Genomic DNA, 14,632 nt, shown 5'->3' with positions numbered 1-14,632 from the left:
TAGTGCCCTGCATGGGGAGTTTTTTTGGGACAGGAAACCCCACCGAGTCCGCAATGAGGTTCCCATTGTAATAGCTTCAGGAGTCTGAGGTGATACCAAAGACAAGCCCCACCCACCACCACCAACAAAACAAAACAAAACAAAACAAAACAAAACAAAACAAACCCTTCCTTGTCTCCTGCCCTTCAACTGCTGGAGGGAGGTCCTTTCACAACATGCTTGCTCACCCAGTGTGCCAGAGATCTCTGGACATAAAAATGGATTCCATTCATCTCATCGTTCAGTACAGTTCAAGCTGCGCAGCCCCAGCTGCAGGTGGGACACAGGGATGTACTTAAAGTGGGGCCAACACCAGGAATATATCAGGCTGAACTGAAGCCTAGACCTTACTCGAGGTTGTAGTCTGGGGCCCTGTTCACATGTGACACTCCTAGAGTGGGGATCCAAGGAGGCTAGACCCAGAGCAGGGGTGGGATGTGAGGAGATAGGGGTTGAGGGAGGGTTAGGGACTTAGGAGAGCTGAGGCCCAGAGTAGGACACAGGATTTATAGAGGCTGGGAAGACTGGGAGTAGGGGGCTGCAGGACTCTTGAGGCCATAGGACTGGAGAGGCTGGAACCTGGTAGACCAGGATAGGAAAGACCTGTCTGTACGCTGGCCTCCTGTGGCCCAGTGTATACTGGAGAAAGCCCTGTATTCCCCATGCTCACCCCTGCTGTGAACAACGCATAACTGAGACCTCTTTGGAGACTTCCTTGGAGACTAGCATCATGCCACGCTGGCAAAGCACTCAGTGAATGGTGGCTACTGTCATTGAGCCACCATTACTGTCATAATAATATGGGTACAATTCTCCACCAGTTTGTGTGAGACTGATGACCCCAACTTGCAGGGCTGTCCACCTGGCCCAGATTGCTGCTGCTAACAGCATCCTGGTGTCTGCACAGAGCAGTGGCTGGGCCTGCGTGAAGGCTGGGTTGTTCGTTCTTCATGGGCAGGAGGCCAGAGGAGGACACTGTGGGCCAGTAGATCTGTTGAACAGAAACAGGCTTTCCCAAGCCTGACTACCTCCCTGCCTCCCTCTCTCTGTCCCTCTATCTCTCCCCCCTCTTCCCTTTTTTCTCTCATGTTAGGGCACATGTCAGGGCATCTCCCAATTGTTGCTGCTCCACCATCCCTTGCAGGATTGTGGAGAGGCTACTAAAGTTTCCTAATTTGCCCCAGGGCCCCTCAGCAAATGGAGAGCCATGTCCCTGATATAGCCTGTCCAGCACCTGGCACTTGGAGCTGTTCCAGGCTTATTCTGAGATATTTAGGCCCCTGTGGAGATATGGTTGAATGCTGATTTGGAACACCAGTGATATAAAAACAGGACAAGTGAGAATTCCAAGGAAAGAAAGAAGGAAAGAAGAAAGAGGACATGGCAGGTGGCAGACAGGTAAGGTAAATGCAGACATGGGAGTCATGCATAGTGATTGGGGTCATACAGAAGGGTTCAAAGTGACAGTGCCCTCCCTCTATTGTGTGTGCATGTCTCTTTTTCCTAGAGGTGGATGTGCATATGACTCACAAGCATAGCCTGGGCCAACAACCCTCCCTTGAGGGCTTACATACATGTGCATGCGTGGGCCCAGGGAAGGAGGCTGAGGAGAAATATGCCCAACATTCTATGTGGCTTCTTTCTGGTTTTGTTTTTCTTCTTGTTCCGTTTCTTTTTAGGATTTATTTATTTTTACATATATGAGTGTTCTATCTGCATGCATACCTGCATGCCAGAAGAAGGCATCAGATCACATTACAGATGGTTGTGAGCCATCATGTGGTTGCTGGGAATTGAACTCAGGACCTCTGGAAAAGCAGTCAGTGCCCTTAACTGCTGAGGCATCTCTCCAGCCCACTCTCCTCCTCCTCCTCCTCCTCCTCCTCTTCCTCCTCCTCCTCCTTCTTTTGTTTTTTTGAGACAGTGTTTCTCTGTGTAGCCCTGGCTGTCCTGGAACTCACTCAGTAGACCAGGATGGCCTCAAACTCAGAAATTCGCTGCCTCTGCCTCCCAAGTGCTGGGATTAAAGGCATGCGCGACCACCCCTGTCTCCACTCTGACTTCTTGATGGTGTTGAGGTTTTAGAGCATCGTCTATGTTATCTTCCTTCCTCTCTTTGTCGGTGTCCACCAAAGCCTGCTGCTGCTTTATAGCCAGACAGGTACAACAGTGTTTGGAACAGGTGTTGGTCTGGTGAAGCAAGGCTCTCTCTATTTATGGATCTTTTAAAGTTTTATTTAGAATCAATACAGAATTATTGTGCATATTTGTGGGGCATAATGGGTGTTTATATATATCGTGTCATGATCAAATCAGGGTAATTAGCATATCCACAAGCTCAAACAGTTATCATGTTTTTGCAGCAAAAACATCTAGACTCTTTCCTTGCAGCTATTTTGAGAGCCATGTTGTGGTCTTGCTGACCTTGCTCATCCTGCTGTGAAATAGAACCCCAGAAGTTTTTCTAATGTGGCTGCCACTAATACCCACAGATGCCCCCATAACTATGATTCTACTCTCTGCATCTAGGGGACTGTTTCTTAGCCTCCATGTGTGAGGGGCAAACAGCATTTATCTTTCCATACCAGGCTTATCTCCTTTAATAGAACATTCTCCGGGTTCATCCAAGTTGTTGCAAATGATAGGATTTCATTTTTTAAAATGTCCAAATAGTATCACAAACTGCATGTGGCTTATCTCTATACTCTGGCTCTTGTGAATAGTGTCATAGTAAACAGGAATAGGCCGTTGTCATTTCTATCAGATACAGATCCAGTAACGGATGAATCTAGACTTTAAATTCCTATGGAACCACAAAGGACCGAAAGACCAAAGCTGCAGGCATCACACTGTGATATATATATTGAAGTCACAGTAGCCGACACATTATTCTGGCCTCAAAATAACACATAGACCCATGGAGCAGAATTGAGATCCCAGAAATACGTTCATACAACTACAGTCAAGGGTCTTAATGTGAAAATAGACTCTGAGTCCTGGGGTGCTATTCTACTGTGTGTGTGTGCCCGTGTGTGTTGTGTGTGTGTGTGTGTGTGTGTGTGTGTGCGCGCGCGCATGTGTGTTATACACACAGGTACCATGGCTATGGGGGGAGGCTGCCTCCATGCCTCTCCTGGTTGACTTCTTCAGGGGGTGGGATGATGACTCAAAAGCAGCTACATCACTGTAAAGAGCCATCCAGCGTGGTGACAGCCCCCTAGAGCTGCAACCCTGGGGCTGCAGGCCACTCCACAGATCTGAGAAATCTCTGCTCTCTGAAGTGCCTCCTCCCCCAGTGGCTGTTCATTCTGATAAAGCTAGAGGGACTTTCCAGAATCTTCCAAGTTTCTGATTTCCCAGAAATGTGACTTTTTGTCCACCTAGAGTCTCATGTTTCAGTTCTGTATTAGTTACTGTGCTGTTGCTGTGAAGAGACACCATGACCAAGGCAACCCTTATAAAGGAAGCATTTAGTTGGGGGCTTGCTTACAGTTTCAGAGTAGTCCATTATCTCCATGGCAGGAAGTATGGCAGCATTCGGGCAGACACATGCTGGAGAAGGAGCTAAGAGTTACATCCTGATCTACAGGCAGGTAGGCAGACAGAGACAGAGAGAGAGAGAGATAGGAAGAGAGAGATTGAGAGAGAGAAAGGCTGGGTTTGCTGTGGGCTTTTGAAACCTCACTCCTAGCAACAAGTCTCCTGCAACATGGACACACCTCCTAACCCTGCCAAACAGTTCATCGGGGACTAAGCATGTAACCATATGAGGCCATGTGGAGCCTTCATGTTCAAACCACCACAACGTCCAAGGACACTGCCATGCACTAGGGTTCAGAGACCCCAACACCATCGTTCTGTGGGCTCTCCAGACTGCAGCATCAGGAGGTCAGGGAAGCGGCTCCCAACCCTCCAGCCATCAGTCTTGCTGCAACTCTCCAGCCACAGGAGCTGGAGGGGCCTTTGACTTACTCGGTGTTCCCTATGGCAGCTCTTCATTGGCTAGTGTTCTCAAGAGGGCACACCTCCCTCCACCTACCCTCAACAGCCCATGTGACTCTTAACCCTATTCCTGCAGGGCTGTCTCTTTGTGGCTCAGGCTGGCCTGTAGTCTTATATATTCGGATGTCTGGTTCCCAGATGGTAGATAGTTTAGGAAGGATTAGGAGGTGTGTCACTGGGGGTGGGTTTTTGAGGTTTCAAAAGCCCACACCAGGAAAGAGTCTTGCTCTCGAGCTCTCTCTGCCTCCATCCTGTGGATCAGTTGTAAGCTCTCAGCTATGGCTCCAGCACAATTCCTGCCTGCCACCATGATCCCTGCCTTCATGATCATTGACCCACTTTCTGAAACTGTAAGGAAGACTTCAATTAAATGCTCTCTTTTGTAAGTTGCCTTGGTCAGGGTTTCTCTTCACAGTTGTTAAACAGTAACTAAGACAGAAGCTGGTACCAGCGACTAGGGTACTGCTGTGACAAGCCTGACCATGATGCTTGTTGGAGGAATATTGAAGACTTTGCGACCTTTGACTGGAAAAGCAGTTGAATGCTGCACATGGGGCCAAATGGGCCATTCCTGAGAGACAGCATTGCTAAGAGCAATGTAGACTATAGAGACACAACTAAAGAGGTTTCAGATGGGGTACATTATTAGTAATTGACCTAGAAACCATTCTTAGGATATGTTGGTAAATAATGTGGCAGCTTCCCACCCTTTTCCAAAAATCTGCGAAAGGTTAAATGGAAGAGTTTTGGACTAACATCTTTGGCAGAGGATATTTCAAGGCAGCCTAGTACTCACTGTGTCATGTGGTTATTAGTGATCACTCTTAGGCAGGTCTACAATAAAAAATGAGAAAGCAGAGCAAAAAGAAATATAAAATGTACAGTTTGAGGAGAAAAAGAGCACCAGGAAATGTACCGTTGGAGCCAAGGCTTGTGCTCAAGGAGATGAGACATTTAAAGAAAGGTCTGATGGGAAACAAAATAAAGGGTGTGGTGCCCTCAGGGTGAGACCTCACCCAACTAAGCTGCAACTTGTGAAAGCACAGGCTAAAGGATGATCAGTTCCCAAAGAACATCAACAAAGGAAACTTGATGCAGACTTAATTCAAGGAGGGGCTAGGTTTCAGTCCCAGCGTGCGGAAGAACTTGGCAGCTTCAGTCATGTGGTTCTGGATTTAGAGTCAAGAAAGATACAGAAAGAAAGTGGTTATGGAATTGTCCTCCAGTTAAGGGATGCCACTGAGGCCAGTTGTTGTCGGGAGTGTTCTTGCATGGGGGCCCAGAGAAGTTGTTATGTGAAGCTGTGAAGGTAAAGCCTGGATTGGGTTGGAGATGCCAGAGCTGTGGGATACCTGCCAAGGAGAGATGCAGACAGGTATGGAACCAGCCCAAGAGAGAGAAGTGTGTTGCAGTCAACAGAGCTGGAAGGAGTTGGAGACCTGAAGAGTCAGATAAGCCCCTGGACATCAGACACAGAGCTACAGGATTTAAAGTTTGTACTGCTGGTTTTCAGTGTAGGGATAATTTTTTTTCCAACCTACTTTAATAAACATTCAATCTTCCCTCTAGCCCTCACTCACCAGAAGTAGTGGAAAATAAAAGTTATTAGGACACAGGCAAGGTAGACCTGTTTAGAAATAGTTCTTTGGGGGTGAGTCCAGTCTTTGTTGTCAGGATATCAGCAGTTCAGTAGCAAACCCCAAACACAAATCGGCAGCTGTAGTCCAGTCCATTCAGCAATCACCATTCATGAATCGACAGCTGTAGACCAGTCTACTCAGCAGACACCACACAGGGATCAGCAAGGGCAGGTCAATCCAGAAGAAACTTTGAGGCTCACCAATCAGCCCAAGTCCACCTTGGAAGTGGCAAGAAGCACAGGAACCTCACAAGAAGTTCTTTGGCGAGTTTCTCTCTCTGACATCACCACAAGTGAAGCTCAACAACACAGCGTAAGGCGGACCAATACATGCATGCTGTCAGCGAAGAATAGCAAGGTGGAGCAAAGTGAGCCAATGCTTGAGCTCCCACTGTCTGTGATGTCATATTTATATCCCTTCTAAACATCACATGTCCTTTTACATGTCTATTATAGGCAACCATGCTTTCATCTGTGTCTGTGTCAGGACAACATTCTTTCCTGAGTCTGCTTTAGCAAAACAACCTTTCCCCTGTGTGCCCCAGCACAACATCCATTTGACATAACTGACTTTCCAAAGAAACCAGAAATTTCTACTTCATTTCAGTCTTGCTTTGGTCAAGCATTTCCTCTCCATGACTCCATTCCTCCCTTTTGCAATGCTCATGTTCCATCATATGTTGGAAGTATATAGTCTGCTTTCTCAGTTTGCTTTTATAGGAGGTTGCAGTTAAGATGTCTTGAGTCTCAGAAGAGACTTTGAACTTTGGACTTTTAAACGGTCTTGGGACTGTGGAAGGCTATGGGGACTTGAAGTTGGACTGCATGCAGTTTTGCATTATGATATGGCTACAAGCCTATGGGGGCCAGAGAGTGAAATATGGTGGTTTGAATGAGAGTGGTCTCCATAGGCTCATAGATTTAAATGTTTGGTTCCCATGTGGTAGACTCTCCAGGAAGGCTGAGGAGGTGTGGTCTTGCTGGAGAAGGCATGCCACTGGGGGTGGTCTTTGAGTTTAAGAACATCCCAGATCCAGTCGCTCTCTTTGTGCTTCCATCTTTTTGGAACTGCATGCTAGAAGACCCTGCTGACGTCACTAGAGAAGCCTGTAGCCAATGTCCACCCTGGAAAGGCCAGATAGGTCTTGTGGGAGGCCAGTTCTGCTCTTCTGGGAGGACTTCAGGTATTATCTGTCTCATCCAGAGGGACATGATGCCTCATGGGCTGAATCAGAGAGAAGGGAGTCAGGTCAGGCCATAGGCCATTCTGGGCTGCTAACTCCAGTACCTGGTGTGCACCACAGGATGAGCCCATGTGAACTTATGTCTGACATCGTGTGTATGTGTGTGTGTGTGTGTGTGTAGGTGCTTCAGGGAGATTAAAAATAATGGCTTCTTGGAACAGCCCTGCTCCTTCAATTCTGCCTAGGACTTGTCATCTCTCTCTAAATGAAGTTTCTGCAAACCACATTCCCAGAGTGTGAGCCACCATTCAGGCAACATCACAGACCTAGGGACTGATCCTCTTCCACATGAGACACCCTATCCTCAGTTAGCTGGAGGACAGACTGGGTTGTAAGAGACCTTCTCTCAAAGGAGAAAGTCAAACGCATCATCAATAGCCTGCACCCCCACCCCCAACTACTGTGTCCATTTCTCAAGTCGCTGGGGCTCTCCTCAGGCACCATGGAGGTCTTCCTACAGCATCTCACCAGTTAGAAGGGCCCTAGTTCTGGGCTAGTGAGTAGGAAGTAGATGTTGGTTCCGAGGAAGCCCCTTCAGTACCCACAACATCCTAGTGACAGCCTCACAGGGTAGGTACTTCATTATTGTTCCTCCCTGAGGAAGTTTGGAACTCTGTCCTGCTGGAAGCTGTTGCCTATAGCCTCAGTATGTAGCTCACAAGCTGTGTTCAGGAGACAGTGAAAACTGAGGTCAGCACACTGTCCTTGTAGGGTTATTTAGGGCTGTTCCATCCATGAAGGCATCTCACGCTTCAAGCCCTCCTCCTCCACACTCACCACAGAGGCATACGTGCCCAGCTCACACATCCCCATCTTCCCATTGCGGTTTTCATTAGCCTGGCAGCTTTTATAGCCTTGCCTTTAGGTCTGTGCGCCCCAGGGATGGAGCTGTCTTCCCGAGGAGGTCAATGAACCTAGCATACACCAGACCCTGGGAAAAAGCACGGGAATCTTGGGATAGGAATCTTTGCTTCTAATCTTGCCGTGAGTGAGGCCTTAGGTAAGCCATGAGTTTCTCTGAGCCTCAGTTTCCCCTGTACCAATGAGGTAGCAATCATTGAGCCTGTGTGGGAAGACTGGGGATGTAGCTCATGTCAGAAGATGGTGTGTGTTCATAATTTTACAAGGAAAAGATCTGGGGGGGGGGTTAAGATGCTTTCTCTACCGTGCATAGAGAGTGATTATGCAAAGTGGTGAAATGTGATTGCATTCACCAAGGCGATCTAAACCTAAGGAAACCAATCACATTTCACCAGCTCTGAAAAAATAAACGAAATGATACGGCTAAGAGGGATTGGGGCAGGGTTTCTGAACACTGCCTTGGGATAGGTAAGTGGATAAATTGTGATGAAGAATTGTAGAGTAGGGGTAGCAAATGCATGCCCAAGTTTGGTGTGGGTTGATATCAAGAAGACAAGCCCCAAATTAAACAAATGTGAACATGGATGTCTCTACCTGAACACAGAGGTATCTACCAGAAGAAGTGTTCAGAGCAAGCAGCAAAATGTCACAAATCAGAATGAGCACAGGCAGCTGGCAGACACATCGTTTAGCAATGTAGGAACAGGGCACAAAACAACAGTACAACTCTAATGGAGCTCTGTGGTGGTTCCACTGAGATCAGCCCTTATGGGTTCTTATGCCTGAATTCTTGGTCCACAATGGAACTGTTTGGAAAGGATTAGGTGGTGTGGCTTTGTTGGAATAAGTGTGGCCTTGTTGGAGGATGTATATATGCTTATTTTCTCTGTTCCTGTAGAGAACCTGACTAATACAGGAGTGGTACCCCCAGGGTGAGACCCAATTCAGGTAAGGTGCCAACCTGTGAAAAAGGAATTAAAGGAAAAACATCAACAATGGAAGGCTTAAGTGAATGTAGTTCAAGAAGAGGCCAGGTTGCTGGGCAGTGGTGGAACAAGCCTTTAATCTCAGCACTTGGGAGGCAGAGGCAGGTAGATCTCTGAGTTTGAGGCCAGCCTGGTCTACAGAGTAGTTCCAGAACAGCCAGGGCTTCACAGAGAAACCCTGTCTTGAAAAAAAAAAACCGAAGAAGAAGAAGAAGAAGAAGAAGAAGAAGAAGAAGAAGAAGAAGAAGAAGAAGAAGAAGAAGAAGAAGAAGAAGAAGAAGAAGAAGAAAGAGGAGGAAGAGGAGGAAGAGGAGGAGGAGGAAGAGGAGAGAGAGGAAGAGAAAGAGGAAGAGGAAGAAGGGGCCAGGTCTAGCCTCAACAACTTCAGCCATGTGGTTCTAGGTTTAGAGTGAAAAAAAAATATAGGAGTAGAGGGGGTTATGGAATTGCTCTGTGAGTAAGGAAAACAGATGAAACCAGGCATGTGGCAGAGGCATCCCTTCATGGAGGCCCTGAGAGGCCATTGTGTGAAGCTGTGAGGTAAGGCCTGGATTGGGTTGGCGATCCCAAGTTGCTGGAGATGCCAGAGCTGTGGGGTACCTGCCAAGGAGAGCCTCAGACAGAGGGTGCAACCAGCCCAAGAGAGAAGTATGTTGTGATGAACAAATTTGGAAGGAGTGGGGGATCTGAGCATGCTGAAGACATGGAGATGCAGAATTTAGAGTTTTCCTTTCTAATTTTTGGTTTTGCTTTTTGGTCCAGTATTTCCTCATATGCCCCCTTTCTCCATTTGAAATGGTAATATATATTGTGAAATTATATGTTGAAAGTATGTAACCTGATTTTTCATTTTCCTTTTACAAGGCTTACAGTTAAGAGATTGCCATAAGTCTCAGAAGACACTCTGGACTTTTAAACAGCTTTAGTGACCATGGGGGCTTTTAAAGTTGGAGTTAATGCATTTTGCATGATGGTATGGCTATAAGCTAATGGGGGTTAGGGAGTGGAATGCAGTGTTTGAATGAGAAATGGCTCACAGGTTGGAGTGTTTGCTTGCTCCACAGATAGCGGAACTGTTTGAGAAGGGTTAGGAGATGTGCTACTGGAGGTAGGTTCTGAGGTTTTAAAAGGAGGCTCCCTGAATAGGTACTGAGAAGCCGGGCGTGGTGGCACACACCTTTAATTCCAGCACTCGGAAGGTAGAGGCAGGCAGATTTCTGCGTTCGAGGCCAGCCTGGTCTACAAAGTGAGTTCCAGGACAGCCAGGGCTATACAGAGAAACCCTGTCTCGAAAAACAAAACAAAACAAAAAAAGCTAGAGACAATGTGCCCTGTGCTGTGCTCTGTAGCTTCTGTTCTCAGACTGCTTCTTCCTCAGGAGCCTATGGTGCTGGAAGTAAGTCAGCCCCAGAGCTGCCCAGCCACTGAGGCTCCATATGTACCAGAGTCTGTTGCTTAGATGGCCTTTAACCTTTGGAGCTGCAGGGCTGAGCCCCCTTCTTCTGTCCTTCTATAGGTGCCTCCTTGCCTTTGGGCAGCTCCTGTCACAGCAGAGGCCACCTACCAGAGCTCCCAGAAGCAGGCAGACCTGGCTTTACAATGTTTACAGAGGGGTCGAGGCTCTCAACTGTTTTACTTGTTGATAGGTTCAGCTAGTGTGCTTTGAAGCCATTAAGGTGACTTGGACTCACAGATCCACATATATCAGCTTTATTGAGGTACAATTCATATAACATACATTCCTTATAGGGCACAGTTGAGCTGCTTTTATTACACGGGTGGCCATCTGTATCCTGTTTTCTGGATCTGTAGACTCAAGCAATCAGAGACCAAATGTAGCTGAAAAAATTTGCATGTATTCTGAACAGAAAGAGACTTTCCTTGTCATCATGCCCTAAATGCTACAGTGTATCAGGTACTCACACAGCATTACAGTGGATGAGGTACAGTAAGTCATCTAGAGGCTGTCTAATGTATTTGGGAAGATACACAGGCTATATGCAGATTCTATGACATTTCAGAAATGGGATTTCAATATCCCTCCATTCTGGTGTCCATGGAGGGTCTGGCACCAATCTCCCGAGGCTGCCTCAAGATGAAGATGACTGTGTTGCAAGGCTAAGTTAATGTCACTACTGTCTAGTCCTAGAATATTTTCACATCTAGAAGAAACACTAGGTCCACTGATTGTCCCTCCTCTTCCTATCCACCCCCACCATTTCCATACAACTGCCAACCTCTTCTACGGCTTTGTCTCTGCAGTATCTGTCCCTCTGAGTTGGCCTGTCTCTGCAGTATCTGTCCCTCTGAGTCGGCCTGTTCCAAAGACTTCATATATATGGAATCACACAACATATGGTCTTTTGAATCGGGCTTCTTTCATTAAATTTAATTTTTGTCACGTGCCATGGAATATGGCTTTGATCCCAGCACTTAAAAAGGAGAAGCAAGTGGATCTTGAGTTGGAGACCATCTTGATCTACATAGCAAGTTCCAGGCCAGCCAACCAGAGCTGGATAATAGATGCAGTTTTAAAAAAAATCTAATATTTGTTTTAAATGCTCTTGCTATGTAGCCAAGTCTCCAAACCTGAAATCCTCTTGCTGCCGCCTCTCAAATCCTGGGATTACAGGTGTGTGCCACTGGTCTGGGACAGGGAGGGATTACCATGTGTCTGAGATTGGAGGTGTTACTACTTGGGATCTGTGGCTACAAACCTCCAAGGCTTCTCAAGTTCCTTCATAAACTAGCATAGTATTTGCATCTAATTCAAGCACAACTTCCTGCCAAGGGCCATGCAGGAAGAATGACAAATGGCTTTAGAACTCATAGAATGCATCCCACTGGTTACCACAGCCACCTGGGTGAGCCTCGGGGAAGCACGGCCCTGAGGACCACATGTCCTGAGGACTTCATGCTGTTGTGGAGTTCTGCTCTGCTTGCTGCCTTCACATCCCTCTTAATCTAAGGATTATATGTAAACTCTAAGGAGGCTTCCACAGCCCCTCAAAGGACAGTATCTCTGGCACTCACAATAATAATGTTTAATCTCTTTCAGACATTACTGCTGGAGCAGATTAATGACTCAAATACTACCCTAGAGAAGAATATAGGCATAGACTGTCAGCAATGACTACCACCCCTAAGAAAACATTTGGAAAACTACAGTTGTTAGTGGAGCTAGGTTAAGATGTTTTTATTACTGACTTTGATGTAGAAAATCTTAGGAAACAGTTTGAAGTTCAGAAAGGCACTCTTATTAGTTAAGCCAGGGACCTTTTATGGTCAGGGAACACAAACAATGGCAGCACTGGCTGACGTGACTCTCACTGAGGCTGGACTGGTGAGGATTGATTTCTTATACTCAGTTTTTGCCCTCAGCGTCCTGATATGATTTATTAAGAATTTATGATGAGTAAATACATATTCTGAAGATTCAAGGTAGATATGACTGATTTTTATATAAAAGTTTAGATCTGTGATTCTTAAGAGATTCTTACAAGATTGCTTTTAAAGAGAAATAATAAAATAATTACTCTTTTCTTTGAAACCATAATTTGCTGCCTGCCAGTAAGAAAAACTGGCTGAGAAAACCACCTTGCTTGCTTATACTTTATTAATCTATAACAAGTTGCTTAGTTATGAATGTACATGGGTTTTGGGGAATAATTTGTTTTCTTTACCCATACCTTGTAATGTTATTTCTTGTACAGGTATTGGAGAACACATTGTTTTTTCATAACCATTCACTAGAAGAAAACTAAAACGCAATCACGTAATTTTATACTGCTTGAAAGATTTTGCTGGGATATATAAGCTATGGAAGAAAGAATAAAGTGTGGGGCTTGGAACATTGTTCCTTCCACCCATCAACTATGTATATTCACGTATATATGTATTGCTTGTCTGGGTGTGTGTTGGATCTTGCTCCATTGTATGTATGTGGATGTGTGAAATGTTTGGAGCTTGCTTGCTAGAGCTTGCCTCTAACTGTCTTAGTTAGGGTTTTACTGCTGTGAATAGACACCATGACCAAGGCAACTCCTATAAGGACAACATTTAACTGGGTCTGGCTTACAGGTTCAGAGTTTCTGTTCATTATCATCAAAGCATGAGCATGGCAGCATCCAGGAAAGGTATGGTGCAGGCAGAGCTGAGAATTCTACATCTTGATCTGAAGGCTGCCAGGAGAAGACTGTCTTTCAGGGAGCTAGGACAAGGGTCTTATAGCCCATGCCCACAGTAACAGACTTCCTTCAACAAGATCACACCTACTTCAACAAGTTCATACCTCCACACTGCCAGTCCATGGATCAAGCATATTCAACCATCACATTCCATTCCCTGGCCCTCATAGGCTTCTTCAAACATATGAATCTATGAGGGACATACCTAAACATAGAATAATGAAAAATACATTTAGTCCAACTTCCAAAGTCTTCAAAGTCTATAATAGTCTTGACAATTTTAAAAGTCCAAAGTTCAAAGTCTCTTCTGAGATTCATCCAATCACTTAACTGTGATCCCCAAAGCAAGTCAGGAAACTAGCTGGACAAACTACAAACTCTGCATCTCCATTGTCTGATGTCAGTGGTCTTCAGATCTTCAACTCTTTTTTCATTTTTGTTGACTGCAACATATTTCTTTCTCTGGGGCTAGTTTTACTCCCTGTTATCAGCTTTCCTAGCAGGTATCCCACAGCTCTGGCATCGCTAACATTTTGGGGTCTCTGAGGCAACTTCAATGTTACAGCTCCTTGTTCCAATGTCTGGGATTCACACATGACCTTCTGGGCTCCTCCAAAGGGCTTGGGTCACATCTCCAGCTCTGCCCTCTCTAGCACTCTAAGCACAGGTTAATCCATTCCACTGCTGCTGCTGTTCTTTGTGATCATCACATGGTACTGGCATCTCCAATATGTTGGGGTCTTCTGCTGCAATTAGGCTTCACCAATAGCCTCTCAGGCTCTCTGCATGGTGCCAAGCCTCAATTCCTTTGCATGATCCCTTCCATCCTGGGCCACCAACTGCAACTGAGGTTGCACCTTCACCAGTGGCCTTCCATGGCCTCTCACAGTACCAAGCCTCAGCTGCTCTTCATGACCCCTTCATATCTTCAAATTCAGTACCACCTGGGTGATTCTTACACATTACCAAGTCCAGCTGCAGCATGAGCTACAACCTTGGCTATCTCTGGAACACAACTTCTTTGTGATCTCAGAAAATACTTCTCAGAAGATTTCACCTCAGTGATACTGGTCTCTTCTTAATCACCACTAATTTCTTAGCTCCAGCTTACCACCATCAATTATCCCAGTAGTCTCTTCTATTGTTGACTCTAAAGCTAGAGCCACACGGCTGAAGCTGCCCAGTTCTGCTGCCTGCTGGGGCTGGGGCATGGCCCTCCTTATTACATTACCAGCTTTCTGTTTTTTCAACTCCTCACTGCCTGAGCTTGGCTGGGTGGGATCTTGCCACAGAGTCACCCCTCCCTTAATCTGTTTTCTCCTTGAACACAGGATTCAACTCCATTTCACTTCCTGTTGCCCCTTTATTATTTGGACCATATATTTTATATATTTCTTTTCTAAGCTTGCTATACTTATTCAAAATGCTATTCATGAGACTTATCCAGAGAACAAAGTCTCTGTTGGACTTTTTTGAAATTTCCTTTGTCAATGCAATTAATATAAGTCTCTTTAACTTAGACTCAGGTAGACTCTTCAGATGAGAGCAAAAAGCAGCCACACTCTTTACCAAAATATCACAAGAACAGTCTCTATGCCACATACTGAAATTCTTCTCCACTGAAACCTCTTGAGTCAGGTCTGCACAGTTCAAGTCACCCTCAGCATCAAAGCC

This window comes from Mus caroli, unplaced genomic scaffold (assembly GCF_978045245.1).
Source record: "Mus caroli unplaced genomic scaffold, Mus_caroli_1 scaffold_17, whole genome shotgun sequence".
Classification (NCBI taxonomy): domain Eukaryota; kingdom Metazoa; phylum Chordata; class Mammalia; order Rodentia; family Muridae; genus Mus; species Mus caroli.
Note: the sequence above shows the minus strand (reverse complement) of the source record.